The 23,047-nt window shown below is 43.8% G+C and overlaps 1 long non-coding RNA gene across 1 annotated transcript; it reads left to right on the top strand.

Annotated features, from left to right (window-relative positions):
• Nucleotides 1-10,949: 10,949 nt before the first annotated feature.
• Nucleotides 10,950-20,133, top strand: LOC118999564 (uncharacterized). The gene is made up of 3 exons (XR_005069140.1): nt 10,950-11,067; nt 12,477-12,479; nt 20,120-20,133. It is a non-coding gene; the product is annotated as an uncharacterized LOC118999564 (long non-coding RNA).
• Nucleotides 20,134-23,047: the final 2,914 nt, after the last annotated feature.

The raw sequence follows: 23,047 nt of genomic DNA, 5'->3' as shown, positions 1-23,047 counted from the left end.
GAAATTTTAAAGATTGGCTATAAAGTTGTTGTCCAAGATACACTTGGGTGAATGGAACATGTATAACAGCTGGGTCATGGCCAAATAGCTGAATTACTCTCTCAAGGCCTTTGATAATAAGCTGACACAGCACAGTACCACAGGTGGTGATAGTGCACTGGGGTTGATGGGATAAAAATAACCATTCAATCATTTCTAAATTACTTGACAACTGTCTGATTAAGCTAGTAGGTGTCTCTAGTGTGGAGAAGCAAAAAAGGCTGACAGGTAATTGTTTGTTTACCACAGTGAGCTGCCTGGAAGAAAGGTATTAGTTAACAAGATCTAATTCCTCTCTATCCTGATCACTTAAGGATCAAGGAGGCCGTAGCTGGTGTAGCTCAGTGGATTGAGCATGGGCCTATGAAGCCAAGGTCCACTGGCTTTGTTCCAAGTCAGGGCACATGCCTGGGTTGCAGGCTGGGTCCCCAGTGGTGGATGCATGAGAGGCAGCCACACATTTATGTTTCTCTCCCACTCTTTCTCCTTCTCCCCTCTCTCTAAAAAAAAAAAAAACTGTTTAAAAATCTAGGAGAATTAAGGTGTGAGTCCCCTTTAAGGGTGTTAAATAAGTTAGTAAATTCCCCAGTGTTGATCCCTAGACTGGGACAGATCCGGGTGATGATAACTAAGAGCTGGTGTAAACTCTTGAGTGTTAAAAGGTGTGGTAGTGTTACAGAAAAATGAAGAGACCAGACACCCAGGGGTTCAGGAGCATGATCTTTATTACATGCACGAGCTCAGAGGAGAGTGACCTCCAAATTCTGAGACCTAGCAGTGGCAGGGGTCTTATTTTTATACTCCTGTCTTTCTTTCTAGGCTGCATGGCAAAAGCAGGTTACAGAAGCAAATGCGAAAGTTATGTCTATTTTCTTATTTGGGGGATATCTGAGGTGCTGGATCTCTCTTGTGGCTGTGTGGCAGAAGCAAGTTACAAAAGCAGATGCAGAAGTAAGATTACTCTGTGGCATTCTTAGGCTAGCGGGAGGGGGTTTTCCCCTATCATTAGCTGGATTTGAACTATTTAAGGTCCAACTGAATGTTCATATCCTAGACCAGTAAGAGGAGTGGAGTCAGTGGCTGGTGATGCGGTGTTGCGCAGGAAAGATAAACCAGACAGAGGAGTGAACAGTGAGACACACGGCACAATCCAGGGCTCCAGCACCAGAAATTAAAGCCTAAAAAATCTTATTGGAAAACTTTCAGGATCAAGGTGCCAGGAGAAGCTCCCAGGCTGACGGAAAGTTTGTTGGAGAGACCCACAGGGTCCTGGAGGGTTCACAAGCCCACACACCAGGAAACCAGCATCAGAAGGGCCTAATTTGCTTGTGGGAAGCAGCAGAGGGGACCAGAATTTGGGAGAGAGCAGAAAAAATGCTACTGCCCCTTTCTGACCCTGCCCCAAATGCTGTGTCAGGACCGAGCAACTGGGGTGCCCCTTCCAGGTAAACATCTACGGTTCCACCCCTTACACATAACAGGTACAAACAGACCAAGACATTATGGCTCAAGAAGAACAACTCAAAGCCTCAGAGCCAATATTTCTAAGCAACCAAGAGATAGCCACCCTATCAGATGCACAGTTCAAAATACTGGTGATCAGGATGCTCACAGAACTGGTTGATTTTAGTCACAAATTAGAGGAACAAATGAAGGCTAACCTGACTGAAATGAAGGGAAATGCACAGGAAACCAAGAGTGATGGAAAGGAAACTGGGACTCCAATCAATGGACTGGAACATAAGGAAGAAAAAATATGACCAAACAGAAAAGAATGAAGAAACAAGAATTTAAAAAATGAGGAGAGGCTTAGGAACCTCCAAGACATCTTTAAACATTTCAACATCTGAATTATAGGGGTACCAGAAGGGGAAGAGGAAGCACAACAAGTGGAAAACTTATTTGAACAAATAATAAAGGAGAACTGCAATCGGGCAAAGAAAATAGACTTCCAGGAAATCCAGGAAGCTCAGAGAGTCCCAAGGAATTTGGGCCCAAGAAGGAACACACCAAGGTACATCATAATTACATTAGCCAAGATTAAAATGAAGGAGATAATTCTAGAAGAAGCACGAGATAAGGGGACAGTTGCCTACAAAGGAGTTCCCAGCAGACTGTCAGTTGAGTTCTCAACAGAGAACTTTCAGGCAAGAAGGAGCTGGAAAGAAGTATTCCAAATCATGAAATCCAAAGACCTACATCCAAGATTGCTCTATCCAGCAAAGTTTTCATTTAGAATAGAAGGGCAGATAAAGTGCTTCTCAGATAACGTCAAATTCAAGGAGTTCATAATCAACAAGTCTTCATTATATGAAATGTTAAAGGGACTTATCTAAGAAAAAGAAGATAAAATATTAACAGTGAAAGGACAGCAAACTCACAGTTATTAACAACCACAACTAAAACAAAAGCAAACTAGGAGGACAGCTAGATCAAGAGCAGAACCACAGATATGGAGACCATATGAAGGGATAGCAACAAGAGAGTTGGAGGAGAAGGGGGGAGAGGGTACGTAGAATAAGTAGCATAGATGGTAGGTAGAAAATAGAGAGGGGGAAGGCAGGAATAGTATGGGAAATATAGAATCTAAAGGACTCAAGACATGTGGACATAAACTAAAGGGGGATGGTGGGGGAGGAGTGTGGAGCGTGGAGGGGAGTGAATGGGGGATGGGACAACTGTAATGGCATAATCAATAAAATATATTTAAAGACATATCCTAAATACTGCCAAGGCTGATAATGTCATACCTTTTCTGGGGCGATGACCTGTCCTGCTGAAGAGACATTGTCCTCAATACAGAGGTAAACTAGCTCTTTTTGAGGGTCTGTAGCAATTAGGCTGCCAACCATGTAATGATAAATAATACTTTGAGGAAACTGAGTCCATGCTCGCTGAACAGCCTGATGAACAAAATTTTGGCAGATCGTAGGGCCGTTTAACGTGCTCTGTTACAGGACTTTCCACCGAAACCTCTCTAACGGTTGAGAGTTATTAAGTAGTGGGACTGAGAAGGCAAATCTCTCATGGTCCTTTTGTACTAGGGGAATGGTAAAAAAGCAATCCTTTAAGTCAATGGCAAGAAGAGGACATTATTTTGGTATGCATGCTACATTTGGAACCCCTGGCTGAAGGGCTCTTATGGGTTGTAAGATTTCATTAGTTTTTTGAAGATCATGTGCAAGTCTCTATTTCCCTGTTTCCTTGGGAACTACGAAAACAGGAGTATTCCACTGGCTACTGGATGGTTCTACGTGCCATGCCTCTAATTGTTGTACAAACTCTTGAAGACTTTCTAGCCTCTCCTTTTTCAAAGGCAAGTGGTTAACCCACACAGGCGTGTCAGACAGCCAAGTGAGGGACAAAGGAGCAGACTGGACAGTGGTTGCTAAGGAAAAGTCGGCAAGGTGATTTGTACTCTCCACTGAGTGAGGAGGTCCCTCCCTCAGATATTAAATGAGGTGGGAAGTACATAAGGTCGAATTAGCCCAACCTGACCTTCTGGACCAAACCCTCTAAGAGTCATGTACTTTTGTGGGGCTGAGAAATGCCCCCTATTCCAGTTATAGAAATATCTGTCTCAATTAATGTCCACTCTGGGGGCCAGTACTCGCTAGAAATAACAGATACATTACTTCCTGTGTCTAGGGGGCCATGGAATTCTCTGTCTTTCACCATCAACTTCATTACAGGCTTTTTTAGATTAATGGAAGCAGTCCAAAATATTGATTGGTTAGTACTGCCAAAGTCTTGCCCCTCCCTAACTACTTCTTAAGTGTTTGGTACCTTGTAAGGTATGAGCAGGAGCTGGGCAATGTGTTTTTGAGCTGGAATAATACAATACCTGAGTGCCCTGAGCATAATTTTTATTTCTCCTTGATAGCCAGAATCAACAACTCCAGGTTAGACAAGGATGCCCTTAGTGGTCATAGTAGACCATCCTAAAATCAGTCCTACTAGTCCCGGGGGGTGGTAATGGCCCCCGTGTTGTTGAAGCAGTGACCACCTCATCTTGTTCTTTCAAGATGAGTTCACCCCTGGCTGGTGTAGCTCAGTGGATTGAGCGTGGGCCTGCGAACCACACGATCATGGTTCAATTCCCAGTCAGGGCACATGCCTGGGTTGTGGGCCAGTTCCCAGCAGGGGACTCAGGAGAGGCAACCATACATTGATATTTCTCTCCTCTCCTTCCATTCCCCTCTATAGATAAATAAATAAAATATTTAATTTTTTTTTTTAAAAGATGAGTTCAGAGGTGGTGATCAGGTCCAGCCCTGTGCTCCACCTAGTGGCGGCATGGAGGTCAAGGACATGGCATCTTCCTGAGTCCACAACAGTTGATTGCAGTTGTTGGAGTTCCTCTTGTGGTTCCAGTCACTGGGGCTCTCACCACTCTTCTTGTTTCCCTGGAGTGGAGGCAGTCATTTTCCATCATTATCTTAAGTGGACCTGCATTGATTGGCCCAATGTTTGCTTTCATGGCAATAAGGACAATCTTTCATAGGAGGTTCTTTATTTTCACTGTGACAGTCCCTCTGAGTGTGGCCAGCCTTGACACAAATGAAACATTTAATTTTGTTTTCCAAGGCTGTGGCAAACAATGCTGCTCATTGCTATTCTGTTCCTACATTTTAACAGACCTTTATAAACTGACTGAATGAGTGGTAGTTAACTGAATGGGTTGAAGAACAGCTTTACAATCATTACTGGCATTCTCAAAAGCTAACTGCAGTAGGAGTGCATCTGCAACATCCTGATTTTCAATTTGTTTCTGAATCACCTCTTGTAATCTGTCATCAAAGTCTAGATAACCTTTTTTTGCCCCCTTGTCTAATATTAATAAAGGATCCAGAACTGTGTGGCTTAGATTCAGGTATGGCCTTGTAGGCTCAAAAAGATATGGCAGAGCATTGGGAAAAAGTCTGGGGATCCATGAGTGCTGGTCAGTCTAGTATATTGTTTTAACATTAAAAGCATGTCATGGGTGACTGGATTTTCTGTCCTTCCATTTTAATTTGCCTGATGGCGACATCTTATCATATACTCACAGTGCCAGACAGTAAGCTGACAGGGGGTTAAAGTTGTCCTGGCTAAGGCAACCCAGGCACAGGGAGCCATTCAGAATGCTTCTGTCATGGCTGTTAATAATCCTACTGTGTAAGGGGATTGGAAGCCATTTTCCTTTAGGCTTTCCTTAATTCTTTGAACATCACATAAGGTAGAGGTTCATGCACTAGATTTTGTCTGCCCCGCTGAGTAACAATAGGGAAGGCAGCAAAGGACTTGCAGTCACCTTCCTTGACCGCATCTTTAAGACACTGATTCATGGAAGTGGTTATTGGCAAAAGGGCTTCAATGGCTGCAACCATTGGGGTGAAAAAATCAACAAGGGTATCCTGATCCCCCAAGTTTTCCTCCCAATTAGGAACAGAGGGAGAAATCAGAGGTGCGGAAGGTATCTCCTTGTTTTTAAGGAGTGGACTTAAGTCTTCCTGATTGGAGGGGATTGCAGTGGCCTCCTCTGTCCTCATCTGACATGGATTTTCCCTTGCCCCTTTAGCTTTCATATCTGAGTTGGGAATATGAATGGGCATCAAAGAAATCCTGACCATCCCCTAAGTAAAAAGATTCTGATGCTCAATAGGGGTGTCATTTTCCTGGTGCTACTTCAATTTCTGTCCTAACTTTTCTGATATTTTCAAATCTAAACACCCCTTATCGGGAAAACAAGGATAATATTCTTTAAAAATGCCAAGTAGGTTAATTAAGTTCTGTCTTTTAACCTGACAGCCCGAAGTCTTAAGAAGCTGCTGAATTTGCCTAAAATATTGCTCCTGTTTCTTAGAGAGCCCATTTCCCATGGTTGAGAAATTGTAGAAACATTTAAAGAAAATTTCTTAACAAATAAATGAACATTTTCTAAAATTACTCCTTCCACTAGCATGACAATTACAAAACCAATTTCACTTTTGCTTTCACTCCCTCTGAACCCTCAGATCCTCCTTCTTCCTAGTGAGAAGAGTGTAGTGGGTCAAAATGTGCTGCTGGTGGAAGACAGTCATGGACAGCTACTGGATATTCCAGGTACCCTAACCCCATGTATAGGTCTCCGTTTATCTTCCTAGTCATTTAGACCAGCTGGGAGAGCTCAGAGCATTGGGTGACTGACCCTTCCACCGCACTTCCCTGGACAAGCCAGAAGTTAAATTGCATGAGGTGGAATTCCCTATGAGGTCCCTGTACATCTCAGATATTCAACCCCAGACATCTTCATGAGGCCCCCACCCACAGAGAGGCACCCAGATCTCAAAACAGAGGGAGGAAGTTCCTCTTTTCTTTGGCACTCAACAAGAAGCTGAAATGCTCATAAATAACTTGCTACAAAAGTTGATAATGGGGGAAAGTCTTTGCTTTCTCCTCTTCAAGCCTATTTCTAGCTGGGGATCATGATTTAGGTCATGGGCTTGTGAGTCTTTTTACAGTGTGGCTCTTGTTGTGTGGAATTTGGCTTGTGGCTGGCAGGCCTCTCACGGGTGTCTTCTAGAGGTGAGCACCATTGTGACTCTTAACTGCTTGACCCATGCTTGTAGAATGCAGTGAATGCTTGAGAGAGGGAAAAGAAGACTCCTATTCACAGAAGAGGGTACGGGGGGGGGAATGAAAAAGAAAACTGCTCAAGGGGGTGGTACAGCAGAAACCTTTCCTCTTTTCTGTAATATGCCTTGGATCCTCACCCAGAGATGCCCCTGTCCCTGTGGGGGTTGAAAGAGCTAATTTCTGTCCTCTTCAGCATGCTGTCCATAATGATTACTCATAGTTTTTGGTTGAAGTAGGTCCCAAAATCTTGGATCCTTCTTCTCTGTGTCAGATGTGGGGAATCTCTGCCTGCAGTGCCCCCCAGGCCACCAAGGATGAAAATAAGGCTACCAAGACATGATATACTTCTGTAGGAGAGGTGGCCGATCTGTCAGAGAAGAAGGGCCAGGAGCCTTTTCTTCAATGAGTTTTTTATTGCATTTAATTTGTACAGGAATACAGGTAAAGCTCATCAATCATTGTCAGGCAGTAAGGATCAAACAATAAATAACATACAAAGAACTATGGGGGCTCATTCTGAGTCAAGGTCAATTAGTTAGGGGGCTATAAAAATTTGGAAAACAAACTCATTTCCTACTTGAACCCTTATCAGAAAATTAAGGGCATTCTTAGCAAAGCAGAGTTTTATGTATTTTTTTCATAGGCCTGATCACTCTGGGGAACCTGCCCTTTCTAGCACAGGGCTGCACCCACCTTCGACATTATTTTACGCTTAAGTCAGGCATGGGAAGTAAGGCAGCAAGAGATTCAGAGTCTTCTTGCAGACAGAATGAGGACTCAGGCTATGTTAAAGCCAAGGGGCATGGATCCATCACCCACTTTTTCTGTAGCCACTCAAGTCCTTCCATGGGGCCCCTTTGTGACAATCCCTGTCTTAGGTGGTTCCTCCCTTGAGAAACCTTACCAGTCATTGGCTAACTGGTCAGGTTTGGTGTCAAGCAGGGGGAATTGAAGTGAGCAGAGGTAACACCCTTGCCAGGCAGATAAAGCTTTGATCCTTAGTGGCTTGTAGTTCCAAGGTCTCCCACTCAGCCTTATCCATGGTGGTTATAGTTTCTGAAACCATGCAGGGCTGTTCCCAACAACTATAACACTTATTAATGCTTATTCTAACTCACCACAGCCTCTGGTCACAGGTGCTTCCAGTCCATTTCATGTGATTACATGTTGACTCCTTTCACCTGAGTTTGTTGTCCACCTTTCCTCTGCTGTGCCCCCTCCTTCTTGATCATGAAAATAGCAAAAGCACTTCTTTACAATCAACTGCCGTCTTGTGAAAACCGGAGAGTTGGAATAGGAAACTCAATAGCAAGATACATTCCATCCTCACCACAAAATACCATTCCTCTTAAAAATAAAAGCAAGAGTGGACAGATTCCAGAACATGGAAGAGCCTTAGAAAAACAATGCTTAGAGAAATAGGCCACTCTCAGATCACAATGACTGTGTACTTTCATGTCTGTGACAGGTGGAGAGTCAATGGCATGGAGACAGAATCCAGAATGTGGGGAAGCTGGGGTGGGGGAATGAAGCGGGGAGGTGTTACCCAAAGGGCACTGAGTCAGAATTAAAAAGTGAGCATTTCTGGTTTTGGAAAGTGATGATGGTTGCATAGCAGTGTGACTATACTTAATGTCATTGTGTCCATTTAAAATTGAATAGCATGTTGTTTGTTAGTGTGTATTTTACCACAAATGTCATACCAGCACTAATGACAGGTTTGCACATGTTTTCCAAGAGAGGTGGTGCCTCCTGACCCTGCAGGGTTGGAATGGAGTCTGGACTGCTGCAGCGGGCTGGTATGCAAGGTCACTCCTATGAGCTCATTTTGGGGCAAGAACCTCAGAAAGAGTGTGCCTGCCCCATGGGTATTTCCAGGAAAATGGATTTTGGAAACACGGGCAGCCTAGATCAGAATTCTGAGCCGCAAGGTCCTTGAGACAAGAGCAGTTTCTGAGATGGATGTGTGGGGTAAAGGGAAGAGGGTGAGACATGTCCTTAGGGGGCAGGAAATTATAAGGACCTGAGTGTCTCTTTGAGGGAGATGCAATATGGGTGGCATGTCATTAGGGTCATCGCTCTCTACATCACAGGGAGGCCAGGATGATTGATAGTGGGAACCCACCTCCTCCATGATGCTAAACACACACAGGACCCTGCTGCCCAGAATGGATGGCCCCTTCTCAGGATACACGTTGTTACCATGAATTTTCACTTTACAGTGCCCCCTCAGCCAGTAGCTAATGTATCCCTCTGAGCTCACCAGGCAAGGGAGTGACAAAAATGACAAGACCTTCAATAGGTTCAACTTCTCTGTGTCTCATGCTCTCCAAAGCTCCTGGAAACCTGGGACACAGACACACAGGTGTCACCTGAAATGCATCTCAAAGCAACATCACAGGGACAGGTGAGCGGGGTAAGACAGGCACAGTCTTAGGCCCTCTAGGCCAGTTCAGGATACACATAACTAGGCTGCCCAGGACCATGGTGAGGGGCTCAGCTCTTCTCCTCCACATTGGGGAAGGAGACAGAAGTGGGTTTCGGAGCACAGGTGTCCCCTGAGGATCAGGTGTGCTGCTCCCTGGAGGAGGCATTCTCTCTGCTCTCTCTGGGCACCCACCTATCTTTTCTTCATGCTGGCCATATTGGCCTGTCCCCTGGGAACCTCACAGGTGTCCCCCAGTATTTAAAGAACAGTGGTGCCATCTCCATAACAGATGTCACCTCAACCCCATGTGTTTCCACCAATCCCTCACTCTCAGTTTTTTGACAACAAAGGGAGAATCACCTGTGGAAATCTCCCATGTGTTCCATGTATGTCCTCAGTCTGCCAGATGTGCCCCACTCCTCACTGTGCACTATTAAATAATTGGAACTGCAGTGGGAATTTTCTATGTGTGAAGGGTGTGCGAGACCTGGGGAAGCAAACCTGGTTTTATGCATTTACCAACGTGTTAAATCTCATCATGCATTTCACTTCAATTTAATGTTTTAGTGAAAGATACACTTGCTCTGCACTTTTGTCTTTCTCCATGTGTCATATTGTCCCATCATGAATTTCCAGGTTCCTTCTAGTGCATTATCCCCAATATCCCCTTCTACCAGGGTCTCAGATTAATGTCAGGATGGCAGGCTCCAAACTCACTCTATGACCAGGAAGCAGGACCTGTCATCCACCCACATGTTAGAACACGTTTTGGCCAGAGTGAGTGCCTGTGTCTCTCTGAGAGAAGGTATCTCCAGGACTTCAGGGCCTCCTGTTGTCTTGGAGCCTGGAAGGCCTTCAGAGTGACTCACCTGTGGGAAGGGCATGCCTGAACTATCCTGAGAGAAGTGAGGTGAAATGGAGAACACAGCACGTGTAGCAACTTCCTCAGCTTCAGGGACAGGGCTGTACTCCTGGCAGCTGTCCAGAGCAGTGTGGCCCATTCCCTGCAGCTGGGCTGACACAGAGGCTGTACCTGAACCACCACCTGCAAGCCCAAGGGCTTCAGCCAGGTCAAAGAAAATACTTTTTTATTTCACTGTTGTTTTACATCAAAAGTTTCATCAACTCTTATTTTTTATAAAATTATGATTTTTCCAATCTGACAACAATGAATCTACTTCACATGATGTTTTTTTTTTATTTCAGCCAATATTTAGGCATAATTTCAATCTGTTTGAATATCTACTTGAATAATGCATGAAATTAAAAATGTGTAGTCCCTCATCCAGTCCAGTATTAATTTTCAAGTGTGGAACCAAGGGGTGCCCATTGTCATGATTCAATGTTGTTCAATAAACAATCTATGCTCCCATCCCTGACCCACATCATAGAGTTTGAGAGAAAAAATGTGCTCACAGACCAGAAGGACATGGAGCAGTGACCTATGTCTCTCCTTACTAATGAGAATTGAATTCTCTATATGCAAATTTCCTTCTTACGTCCAGTTTAAATTGTCCCCTGGGCTGTGGGGGATCACAACTGTCTCCTCACAGAGGGCTGAGGTTTCTTGAGAAGGCTGAAAAGATGAGAAAGCTGGGTCTCCTGCTGTGCCTGGTGACAGTGCCCCTGGGTGAGAGTCTCAGGTGTCAGAAATGGTTCTATGGGATGGTGGTGACTGCAAATGACTGAGAGGGTCTGATGTTCTTTGTCCCCAGGTGTCTTGTCCCAGGTGCAGCTGCAGGAGTCAGGCCCAGGACTGGTGAAGTCCTCACAGACCCTGTCACTCACCTGCACTGTCTCTGGCTTCTCTATAAGAATCAATGGTGTGCCCTGGACCCGCAAGGCTCCACAGAAGGGGCCGGAGGGGGTCGGTACTATATGGAGATACAAACTACAGCCCATCTCTGAAATCCCAACTCAGCATCACCAGGGACACTTCCAAGAGCCAAGTTTATTTAGAACTGAGCAGTCTCACAATTGAGGACACAGCCGTATATTACTCTGTGAGAAACACAGTGAGGGGAAGTCAGTGTGAGCCCAGACAAAAACCTCCCTATGGGAGGCAGAAGGGATGGCCTGCAGAGACCACTCAGGACACCAGGGAGAACCGTGGTCTCATCAATACAGAAAACAGCTCCAGGAGTATGTGTGAAACTGGTGGGGAGGGAAGAAGCTTCCACTTGGGGACAGGAGTTTCCTCTCAGAGGTCACAGCTGCATATAGGGACCCTGCCTTCTTCTCTGTGAATTTGATTTCTGAGGTTTTCACTGCAGGCAATAAACAAGAGAGTAAACATGTTTGCAGATGAAATCGCCAGGGACTACCAACCTCTTCTTCAGCAAGTTTCTATTTTTATCCTTTATTAACAGAGTGCATCACAGTTTATTATGAAATTATACTTAAAATTTGACTGAGGACTCTTTGATCCAGAAGAAAAAATTCTAATTTCATAGCAAAACATAAGCACATATTTATAGACCTTTGTGAAGAAGGTACAAACCTTTTTCATAAAGATATAAACTTCCCAGAAGTTTTTTTCCCCCTAAATTTGAAGTAGGCAAACTAGGGAACATGCATGAATGGAATCTACTCATCAATGAAATAATGATCAAGTAACACAGGAATCAATGCCACTGAGTCTCACGGATCACTCAGCGTGAAATATGCCAGGCTCAAAGACTGCAAAGGGGTGTGTCCTGGTGATCACAGTTTCACCCCAGGAGGAAAGTGGGAGGTGGTGCTTTCTGTCCCTTTCTCACTGTTACCAGGCAAGAAGCTGCTCTCTGCATAGACTGACCACACTCTCATTCGCAGCAGGGCCTGATGAATGGATGGCTCCACATATGGAAACAAACACCTTCAGACTCCTGTAAATGCACAGGGTCCACCACCAAGTCTGGTGTTGTCCTGAAAGCAGCTGTCTCCTCCAGGTGCCTCTGTCTTTGGTTCTCCCATAAGCACAGGACCTTATAGCAGCTGAGACTTCATTAGTCTGGAAACGACTTAGTCACCATAAGAATTGATCTGGACTGTACCTGATAGCTGATTTCTAGCCATTTTCCTGAGAAAACTTTGACACAGGTTATTCACCTGCTGCTGGGGACAAAGATGGCTACACTCTACACTCAATAAGGAGCTGAGTGCTCAGGTGTGATTACATGGCAGCTCTTGTCTCCACGAGTCTCCTGCCCTGGTGGGTGAACCCAGCCAGTCATATCAGGATTAGAGTGCCATGATCCCAGTGTCTCAGGTTCTACATCTAGGACATGGCTTCCATTCTGGGAGTGATGTCAGTCAAACAAAGTGAGTCCTGTAGTTTTATGGCAGCTTCATGGATCTCAACCTTAGTAGCCAGCAGCTTGGGGTTGAATGCAGGACCTCTTCTGGAAAAGGAACCTGTTACCACGGGCAGGCAGTACAGAGTCTATGCTCTTCAAAGTGCCTCTAATTAATGCATTGGCTGCACTAGAATAGGGAAGGGACAGTGTGTGCCTTAGTGTATATTGTGTAGATGTTCCCACTGTTGGCATCTGTCCTGGAGTAAATTCTTCATCATCAGTGTTCCAGTAGAACAATTTCCAGTCATGGTATGACTTTCAAAAACAATTTCTGCATTCTGGTAGGACTGAAGCCCTCATAGTTTTCATGCCCTCACACTGGAGTTGAAGTCCTGTCTGCCTTCATTTGTTGTGACAAGAACTCCACATAATATCTACACTTGACACAAAGCAAACATGAATGTACTGCTTCATAACCCCAGGTGCAGTGATGAGCAGCTAACCTCTGGAACCCAACCATCCTACATAACAGAATTTTTCTTTGAAAAGGCAGCTTACCATGCACATCTCACCAGTTCTGAATAACCAGCATGCTGCCCCCACCAGCTGTATCTGGACTGTCTGAGACTCCTGCCTTCACTCATCATGATATCCTTAGGGTTCATCCATGTAGTTGCTTACAGCAGGATTGGCTTTTAATTGTACTGTAAAAGTAGAAAACTAAAGTGAGCTAAATCCAGTGCTCATCTGAAATCACAAAGAAATGCTCTTTGGGAGGCAGAGATTAAGGCATAAGCCCTTATACTGCTCTGAGTAGGGGTGAAGGCAAGGGGTGTTGGTGGGACAGGGAGGGATGCAGGTTCAGGACTAGAGGGGAGGAACTTTCATCACTGCATACAGGTTAAGTCAGTCTCTAGCTGCCCATGGGGGTGCAAATTCAGAAGATTGTCTGAAATTTTCAGTCCTTTAGTCAGGACACATCTTTTTGTCAGTTGTGCAAAGAGTTGCATAAAATACAGTGTTGGGGGCCCAGTGCAAATGTGACTGTGCTGAGTCCGCACCATGCACAGATAGGACAAGGAAGATGTGCCGAGGGATTTTTCTGGAGTGGCTGCTCCAACTCTATTTAACATGGCCCTTCTCAGGTCAATTTGTCACAGTAAGAACCCTTCATGTGTGATGTGTCCACCACAAATCCCTGATGGTAAAACACACTGTGTTTGAGGTTTCAGGCTTGAGCTCCACAGCCCACCCCAGCTTTGACTCCACCTCATGATGAAAATGTCCAGCCAGGAGCACCTGCTTCCCAAGTTCCTAGTCCAGTACTGCATATACCATCCTTGTACCTGTGTCTGTAAGCTGCACTGACTTACAGACCTCACCTCCATGGGATCACACAGTGCTGGCCATTCCTGATGGCTTAGTGCACATGTTCATGACATACGTTCACTAAAATGATAGGGATTTATTTCATTTATATTTCTGTGAAGATTCCTAAGAAAGAGTGTTTACATGATTCAGTTCCCAAGTGTAGTAACACATGATGACAGCACCTATACAGAAGTTAAATATGCAGTCCCTGAACTGACGTGTTGGCACACATACCTGATAGATGCTTGATAAATCCAGCACAGGTTTAAGGTCCTGTGAAAATGTGGACATTTCCAGTGCTCTCCTAGGTAGGAATCACCTGTGACATTTCCCAGATAGTGAAAATCAAAACAGATGCTCCTGTCTGTGCCTGGAACTGAGTGAGAACTCAGTGCCTGCTGGGCTGTTGGATTTGAGGACACGGATTCCACAGGTGGAACATCACACAGCTCCTCCATGACCAACCACAGAGAAGACCAGCTTGGAAATGAAGCCTGAGGAATGAGCAGCAGGACCTGAGTTATCTCCTGTGATGCATTGATCAGTGGAGGAATGTCAAGGAGGGTCAAATAGAAACCCAGGTGAAGAAGGAGATGCTGGTTCTTGCAGCCCCTGACAGGCACAGCTGTGGGTCACTGAGCTGTGGGTCAGTCTCCACGTGGGATATGGGGTCTGAGGTCTGTAAAACATGTGGTAGAAGGAAGACAACCAGCAGAATGGAGAATCAGTAAGGGAAAACCTTGGGTGTCCATCATAGACCTGACCTCATGCACCTAACAAATCCCACTAAGGTTTAGAAACCATGTGGGGGATCATCCCATTTGGTAGGAACAGGAGAGACAGGAGACTTATTTCATGGTAACAATATCACCATGAAAATGATGTGTGTGTGTGTGTGTGTGTGTGTGTGTGTGTGTGTGAATAATCGAGTAGTAGAAATGTGATGGGATTAGTGCCACATGCAGGACCCTCACATAGGACCTTCAAATGGAGGAATCTGAGGACAAGAAGGTCTCCAAAAACCCCAAGAACTTCCAGACTCAGAAGTGTTGGCTGTTTCAGTGCATTCAGCACTCCAGGAAAGGGGCTCCCTAGTGGCTCATAAAGCCCTTGTTTGGAGGCTCCCTGAAGAGTCCCTGGGGCCTAGTAAGGTAAGTCCTCTGTATCTCGAGATGTCACAGCACTTGCTGTCTCTGTAGGAGCATCCTGAAGTCAGCATCCAGCCATGAGACGTTCAATCTCTCTGAGCCCAGACAGGACCCTCCCCTTCAGGGTGCAGGTGGGGGCAGCAGGAGGCCCCTAAGACTCAGGAGTGCTTCTTCCCCAGGACCAGATGCAGAGGGAGCTGGGGAGGTATTTTCTCCGAAAACTTGTATCTTCCTCTTTTGAAAAATCATCTAAAATAAAATTGGAAATTAGATGACTGTAAATATCCTATTCTCTTAGAGCATTTAATAATCTCAATAAGACATGGCAACTATAGCCAATGAGAGTATTTGTATGGTTACTTTATATCCAAATTGTAAGGAGCTGGGGCAGGAATGATTTTATTAACTCACTAGTTGCAGCATTTTGGCGACATACTGATTCAGGAATAACACATGCAGGTATCAAGGCTAGATTGGTACCATTCGTCCTTGTGTCACTGAAAGGTGGGCTCACAATGAGGAGTATGTCCTGTTGCGGCTTCTTTTTCAGTGAGAGGAGTTATGTCAGCACAGACCTCAAGAACATGTCAGGGGACACATATCCTACATACTGGATTAGGAATTAGTCCATTAGACTCCCTTTAAGCATGGTCCTTTTGCCTTCTAATTCTCTGAGTTGGGGGGAGGACTTCAAAAATTAAGCACCTTTCCTCAGGACTATGCAAATGAGAAGAGGTAGACTAGGTTAAATGAGGATTAACCTGTGCTCTGACAGCATCACCCACAGCCACACCCTCCCCTATAGAAAAACTGATGGCACAGCCCCTCACCATGAACTGGAGCTGCAGAGGCCTCTTCCTGATGGCAGTGGCTACAGATATTGGGCTTCTTAGCTCCTGGGTCTGGGAAGGGACAAAGTTGTCTCAAGAGGGATTTCCACCCACTCCAGCCTCCTCTCCACAGATGTGCACTCCCAGGACTGCTGGTGCAGACTGGGGCTGTGGTGAGGAATCCTGAGTTTTCAGTGAAGGTCTCTCTCAAGGCTTCTGGATACACTTCCACCAACTAAGCTACATTATTGGTGAGACAGGCCCCTGGAGAGGGTCGACAGTACATTATCCAGATCAATACAAACACTGGGAAGCCCATGTATGCCCAGGGCTTCTCAGAAAAATTTGTCTCCTCCATGGAAACCCCTTCCAGCATAGCCCATTTGCATATAAATGGCCTGAAGTCATGGACATAGACATGCATTACTATGAAAGTGGCACAGTGTGATGACCCACAATCTCAGTGTGTTACAAGCACTGAGAAGTGGTACAGCTTTGCTGTGCTGAGAATATGACAGGGTGATGGACCTCCTGACTTCTTGAAAGATAGTCAGGAATCTGAGACCAGAAAATTTGCTGCCAGAGGCACATCAGACTCAGAGAGTTTTCAAGAGATCAAATGCAATATAAGAAAGATACAGACAATATGCTTCTGAAATAACACTTCTTATTTTTGGTGATTGTTCAGGGAGCACATTTGGAGCCCCCTTGTTCTCTGAATGAAGCACTTCATTGAGATATCATCTTTGAGGCCTTGGTCAGGGTCACCTTTGACGATTAAAACTAGGTGGCTCCCAGCAAGTTCGAAAGCATCCCCCTATTTCTGAGCAACACAATTGTGCTTGGAGAAAAATAAGTGCATAAATCAAGAAGAGATTTCTATGTTCTTCCTTCTGACCAAGCATCGCAGAGATGACCTCTGACAAAAAAGTCAGGGGTTGACAGGTATTCCAGGTTCCAACACGGTTTATGACATCACAGTGGTAATTTCTGTCCTCACTCAAGGTGAGATAATAAGGACTCTCTTCACCTGAGACAATAGCCCTCTGAATGTTCCTGCCCTCATCCAGTATTTACATCATCTCAGAGGAGAGAAGGGTTGGGACGTCATTGACAATAGAAGACCCACATCCAGCCTGTACTATGTTTCCATGTCAACTGAAACAGTTATCACACACGTAGCACTGAAATCTACACACATTTTTCCTTGTGCATTTTGGAGTTCAGTGAAGATGTGTCATGTCAAATGAAGTGTATTCACCATTTATGGCGATTTATCCCCATGCACAGTGTTCCTTTTTTCATGTTAAACATTGATACAATCAGTACATTGGGTTCAAGTTCAGTGGATGCCCATCATGTGTGGCCATGGTGATAGGCTCCCATGGTTCACACGCAGACATAAATAGGGACTTTGAGAGAGAGGCTATTGCTTTTCTGAAATTGACTATAAAAGAAACAGGGGCCTCGGAGAGGGGTTAAGATGGCGACAGAGTAGCACGGAGGGAACCCAGCTCTCGTGCATCTAGTGGAAAATCCGGGAGGATCTACCAAAGAACAGCATAATCAACCAACAGTTCCCCAACATTTATGAAAATAGGAGACCAGAGAGTGTGACAGAGGAACCAGACAGCTGCAGGTCGGCGAGGACTCCAGGGGGCCAGTGAGAACAAAAGCGGCTGCACTCTGGGGCGGGCTGCGCCAGGGTGGGCCCAGGGCAGGCCAACTCCTGCTGAGCGTGAGTACCCAAGAGGATTGGCACGCAATGGGGGCAGGCACCATCAAGGGGAAACAGGAGCCCTGTCTGAATCCAGGGCCGGGGTGCCTGTGATGGAGTGAACGCTGGAGGCCTGGCACCCGGTTGGCCGGCAACACACTCCTTGGGAGAGAACTGACTCCCCCCTCCCCCTCTAGGCAGGCAGGTTAATACTGGGGAGAGACCTGTGGGCTTAAGTTAACGTAAAGGGTGGCAACTGCAGACTCTGCGGTCATGAGCCTACCAGCCAGCCAGTCCAAGGGATTTAAGAAGGACACTGTCATTGCTGCACTTTTGGGAATGGGCTGGGGTGAGAGACAGGCTTTATGGAGAAGTCTCTATTGGAAAGTGAACTAAGGGGCTCTAAGACTGCGGCTAGACTTCAACCACCCAGCAGCCATCCAGGGGGCGGGGTGAGAACATCTGGGTCTTGAACAGGAGTGAGAAGGACGGTTCCGAATTCTGAGGGACACATGCAGCCTCCCAGTGCTGTGCTCGACCGCAGACCAATCAGCACCCTGCTCGCATGGGCCTGCATTCCTGCACTCCAAGACGTAGCAACCAGAGAAACAGGTTTGGCCAGTTTGAAACCAACAAAGGAAGGGCCCTTCTTCTTCCTTTTTTTTTCCTTCTTGTGTGTGTGTGTGTGTGTGTGTGTGTGTGTGTGTGTGTGGGTGTTATCCCTCCCCCCCTTTTTTTCTCTCTCAACGTCTTTTGTAATTAATCTTACATCTTGTAAACTGTTTTGTTGCTCTATCTTTCGATACTTAGTCCTTCATTTCTTTTCCTTTTTGTCCAGTTTTAGTCCTTCTGTTCTTCCCAAATTTTCCGCTTATTCCCCTTTTCTTCTGACTCTTGGGTGTGTGTGTATGTGTGTTGGATTGTTTCTTTGTATGTTGCTTAGTTTTCTTTTAGAAGTATTATTTTTTTCTGCATTATTCTTACTCTTTTTTTCATTTTAAGAATATCTTTGTATCCCACCTCTTTCTGTACAGGTTTTTTAGTCCTGGCTGGGTATACCATACTACCTGACAGGTCCACAATGCTCTTTCCTCCACAGTGTTCTGCTGATTTTCTATACTTCACGTGCTTTCCTTTGCTATACTACCCAAGCTCTATAACCCCCAATTTAGACAGATCACATAGAATCTATCACGTGAGTGTTTCTCTAATATTAGTGTAAATAAGAGCTGTTCTGTACAACAGTAATACTTCATAACACATCTCTCGGACCTTAGACCACCTTACAGGTTCCTGAATTCTATTACGTTATTTCCTGTCGCGCTACACCCAGTTACTAACCTGTACTGTCACCTTACCTCAAATCTGACCACCTGCAACCACACTGCTTTCTAGATACAACTCACAGCCCCCCTTCTTAAGAAGACACTTAACTTATGCCCACCCTTTCCTAAAAGTGGTAAGCTGGGTCGAAGAGCAGGGCTAACTCTATACATAGCCTAGAGATTGTCTATTTCTTCTCTGCCCACTGTGTCTGTAAATAACATAAAATAATCTTCTGCTATCATAAACCATTTTGCCTCCCCCCAACTGATCACACACGCACAATAAAGAAAGGAGTAGGTGGAAGCGGAGAACACCAAAATACCTACAGGAGACTGCACTGCTGACTTTCGCAGGTATCCTACCATAGAAGTTCACACCATAAACCCAGCGAACCAGAGCAGATCAATTTAAGAAGCGGAGGACAACAAGAAGAGTATCACAAACAATGGGAAGACAAAGAAACAATGCCCAAATGAAAGAAAAGGAGGAAGCCTCAGAAAGAATGTTAGATGAAATAGAGGCAAGTCAACTATCAGATATGGAATTCAAAGCACTGGTTATCAGGAAATTCAAAGACCTTACAACGAGCTACCAGAAACTACAGGGGAGCTACAATGAACTCTCTGGAAACGATTCCAACATGAAAAAGGAAATGGAACCCATTAGTAAGAGCCAAGAGGAAATGAAGAATACAATTTCTGAACTGAAGAACACAGTAGAAGGTATGAAGAATAGAACCGATATGGTGGAAGATCCCTGAAGTGAGATTGAAGACAGGATAGAAAAAATCTCCCAGATGGAACAAGTAAGGGAAAAGAGAATCAGAAAAAATGAAGAGAATTTGAGAGAAATTCAAGACAACATGAAACATAATAATATCCGAATAATAGGAATACCAGAAGGAGAGGAAGAGGAACAAGGGATAGAAAACCTACTTGAAAGAGTGATAATGGAAAATTTTCCTAAGTTAAGTAGAGATAAAGTCGCACGGATCCAGGAATTGCAGAGAGTCCCAGGCAGGGGGAACCCAAAGAGGCCTACTTCAAGACACATCATCATTAAAATGGCAAACCTCCAAGACAAAGAGAGAATCCTAAAGGCAGCAAGGGAGAAAAAGGAAGTAAAATACAAGGGGGTCCCAATAAGGCTGGCTACTGACTTGTCAATGGAAACATTCCAAGCAAGAAGAGAATGGCAAGAAATATTTCAAGTAATGAGAAACAGAGGCCTACAACCAAGGCTACTGTACCCAGCAAGGCTCTCAATCAAGATAGAAGGCCAAGTAAAGAGCTTCCAAGACAAAAGAAGTCTAAAAGAGTATGTTTCCACTAAACCAGCTCTACAAGAATTACTAAAAGGGCTGCTTTAAGGAAAGGAAGGAAAAGAGAGAGGCAGAGAGGAACACAGGTACATAAATGGCAGTGAATAAGCACCTTTCAATAATAACCTTAAATGTGAATGGATTAAATGCACCAATTAAAAGACACAGAATAGCTGAATGGATTAGAAAGCATGACCCACACATATGTTCCCTACAAGAGACCCACCTCAGGTCAAAAGACCATCACAGACTAAAAGTGAAAGGATGGAAACAAATTTTCCAAGCAAATGGACAAGAAAAAAAAAGCCGGGGAAGCAATTCTCATATCAGACAAAATAGACTTCAAAAACAGGGCCATAAAGAGAGACCCAGAAGGTCATTTCATATTGCTCAAGGGAAGAATCCACCAAGAAGACATTAACATCATAAATATATATGCACCCAACATAGGAGCACCCAAATATATAAAGAAAATCCTAGAGGACCACAAACATGATATTGACAGCAACACAATTATAGTAGGGGATTATAACACCCCACTGTGAAAAATGGACAGATCTTCCAAACAAAATATCAACAAACATATTGCAGCATTAAATGACACTCTAGATGAAATGGACCTCATTGATATATATATAGAGAGAGCCATTCATCCTAAAGAAGCTAAATACACTTTCTTTTCAAATGCACATGGAATATTTTCCAAGATAGATCATATGATAGGACACAAAAAGAGACTCATCAAATTTAGGAAAATAGAAATCATGCCAAGCATGTTCTCTGATTACAAGGGACTGAAATTGAAAACTAACCCCACAGGAAAAAAAAACAAAAACACCCAAAATCTTGGAGACTAAATGGTGTGCTATTAAACCACGAATGGGTCAAGATAGAAATCAGGGAAGAAATAAAAAAGTTTCTGGAAACAAATGAAAATGAAATCACAACAATCCAAAACTTATGGGACACAGTGCAGGTAGTCCTAAGAGGGAAGTTCAGAGCAATACAGGCTCACCTAAAGAAAATAGAAATATTTCAAACAAACAAACTGACCCAATGCCTCCAAGAACTTGAGGAACAACAACAGAGGCAGCCCAGAGGAAGGAGACGGAAGGAAATAACCAAGATCAGAGCAGAATTAAATGACATAGAGACTAAAAGCACAATTCTAAGGATCAATGAATCCAGGAGTTCTTTTCTTGAAAAGATAAACAAAATAGATAAACCTTTAAGTCGGCTCATCAAGAAAAAAAGAGAGAGGACCCAAATAAACACAATCAGAAATGAAAGATGAGAGATTACAACTGATACCACAGAAATAGAAGGGATTGAAAGGAATTAGTATGCAGAGCTGTATGCCAAGAAATTGGAAAACCTAGATGAAATGGAAAAAATTCTAGAAAAAATATAATCTTCCAAATCTCAAAGAAAAAGAAACAGAAAACCGGAACAGGCCAATAACAGTAGATGAAATTGAAGAAGTAATCAAAAAACTCCCATCGCACAAAAGCCCTGGACCAGATGGTTTCACAGGAGAATTCTACAAAGCTTTTAAGGAAGAACTAACCCCGATTCTTCACAGACTATTTCAAAAAATCCAAAAGGAGGGAAAACTCCCCAACTCTTTTTATGAAGCCAACATCGTCCTAATTCCAAAAACCAGATAGAGACACAACAAAGAAAGAAAACTTCAGGCCAATATCGCTGATGAACATAGACGTTAAAATCCTCAAAAAATATTAGGAAATCGCATCCAACAATACATAAAAAAGATCATACACCACGACCAAGTGGGATTCATCCCAGGGATGCAAGGATGGTTCAATATCCGCAAATCAGTAAATGTAATACATCACATAAACAAAAGCAAACACAAAAACCACATGATCATATCAATAGATGTGGAAAAAGCTTTTGATAAGGTACAACACCCATTTATGATAAAGGTACTCAGCAAAGTGGGAATAGAGGGAACATTCTTCAATATAATAAAGACCATATATGAAAGACCTACAGCCAACATCATACTAAATGGAAAAAAACTAAACACTTTTCCACTAAGATCGGGAACAAGACAAGGTTGTCCACTTTCAACACTTCTATTCAATATAGTATTGGAAGTTCTACCCATTGCAATGAGACAAGAAAATAAAATAAAAGGCATCCAAATCGGAAAGGAGGGAACAAAACTGTCATTGTTTGCAGATGACATGATAGTGTACATAGAAAATCCTATAGACTCTACCAAAAAAAAAAAACTGCTTGGACTAATAAATGAATTTGGAAAACAGCGGGTTACAAAGTCAATATCCAAAAATCAAAGGCATTTTTGTATACTAACAATGAAACAGCAGAGGCAAAAATCAAGAAAAAAATCCCATTCGATATAGCAAAAAGAAAAATAAAATATCTGGGAATAAACCTAACCAAGGAGGTTAATGACCTGTATGCAGAAAACTACACAACACTTAAGAAATAAATCAGGGAAGAAACAAACAAATGGAAACATATACCGGGTTCATGGTTTGGAAGAATTAACATCATCAAAATGTCCATACTACCCAAAGCAATTTACAGATTCAATGCAGTACCTATTAAAGTGCCAATGACATATTGCACAGACATAGAACAAACACTTCGAAAATTCATGTGGATCCACAAAAGACCATGATTAGCAGCTGCAATTTTGAGAAAGAAGAACAAAGTAGGAGAGATTACAATACCTGATATCAAACTGTATTACAAGGCCACTGTAATCAAAACAGCCTGGTACTGGCATAAAAACAGGCACATAGATCAATGGAATAGAACAGAGAGTACAGAAATAAACCCAAATCTCTACAGTCAAATAATATTCAACAAAGGAGGCAGCAACATAAATGGAGTAAAGATAGCCTCTTCAACAAATGGTGTTGGGAGAACTGGACAGCCACATGCAAAAAAATAAAACTCGAGCACCAACTTACACCATACACCAAAATAAATTCAAGGT

This window comes from Sturnira hondurensis, unplaced genomic scaffold (genome assembly GCF_014824575.4).
Source record: "Sturnira hondurensis isolate 20B ecotype Veracruz unplaced genomic scaffold, ASM1482457v3 Scaffold0014877, whole genome shotgun sequence".
In the NCBI taxonomy this organism is placed as follows: domain Eukaryota; kingdom Metazoa; phylum Chordata; class Mammalia; order Chiroptera; family Phyllostomidae; genus Sturnira; species Sturnira hondurensis.
The sequence above is the reverse complement of the archived record's forward strand: the minus strand, read 5'-3'. Positions and strand labels throughout refer to the sequence as shown.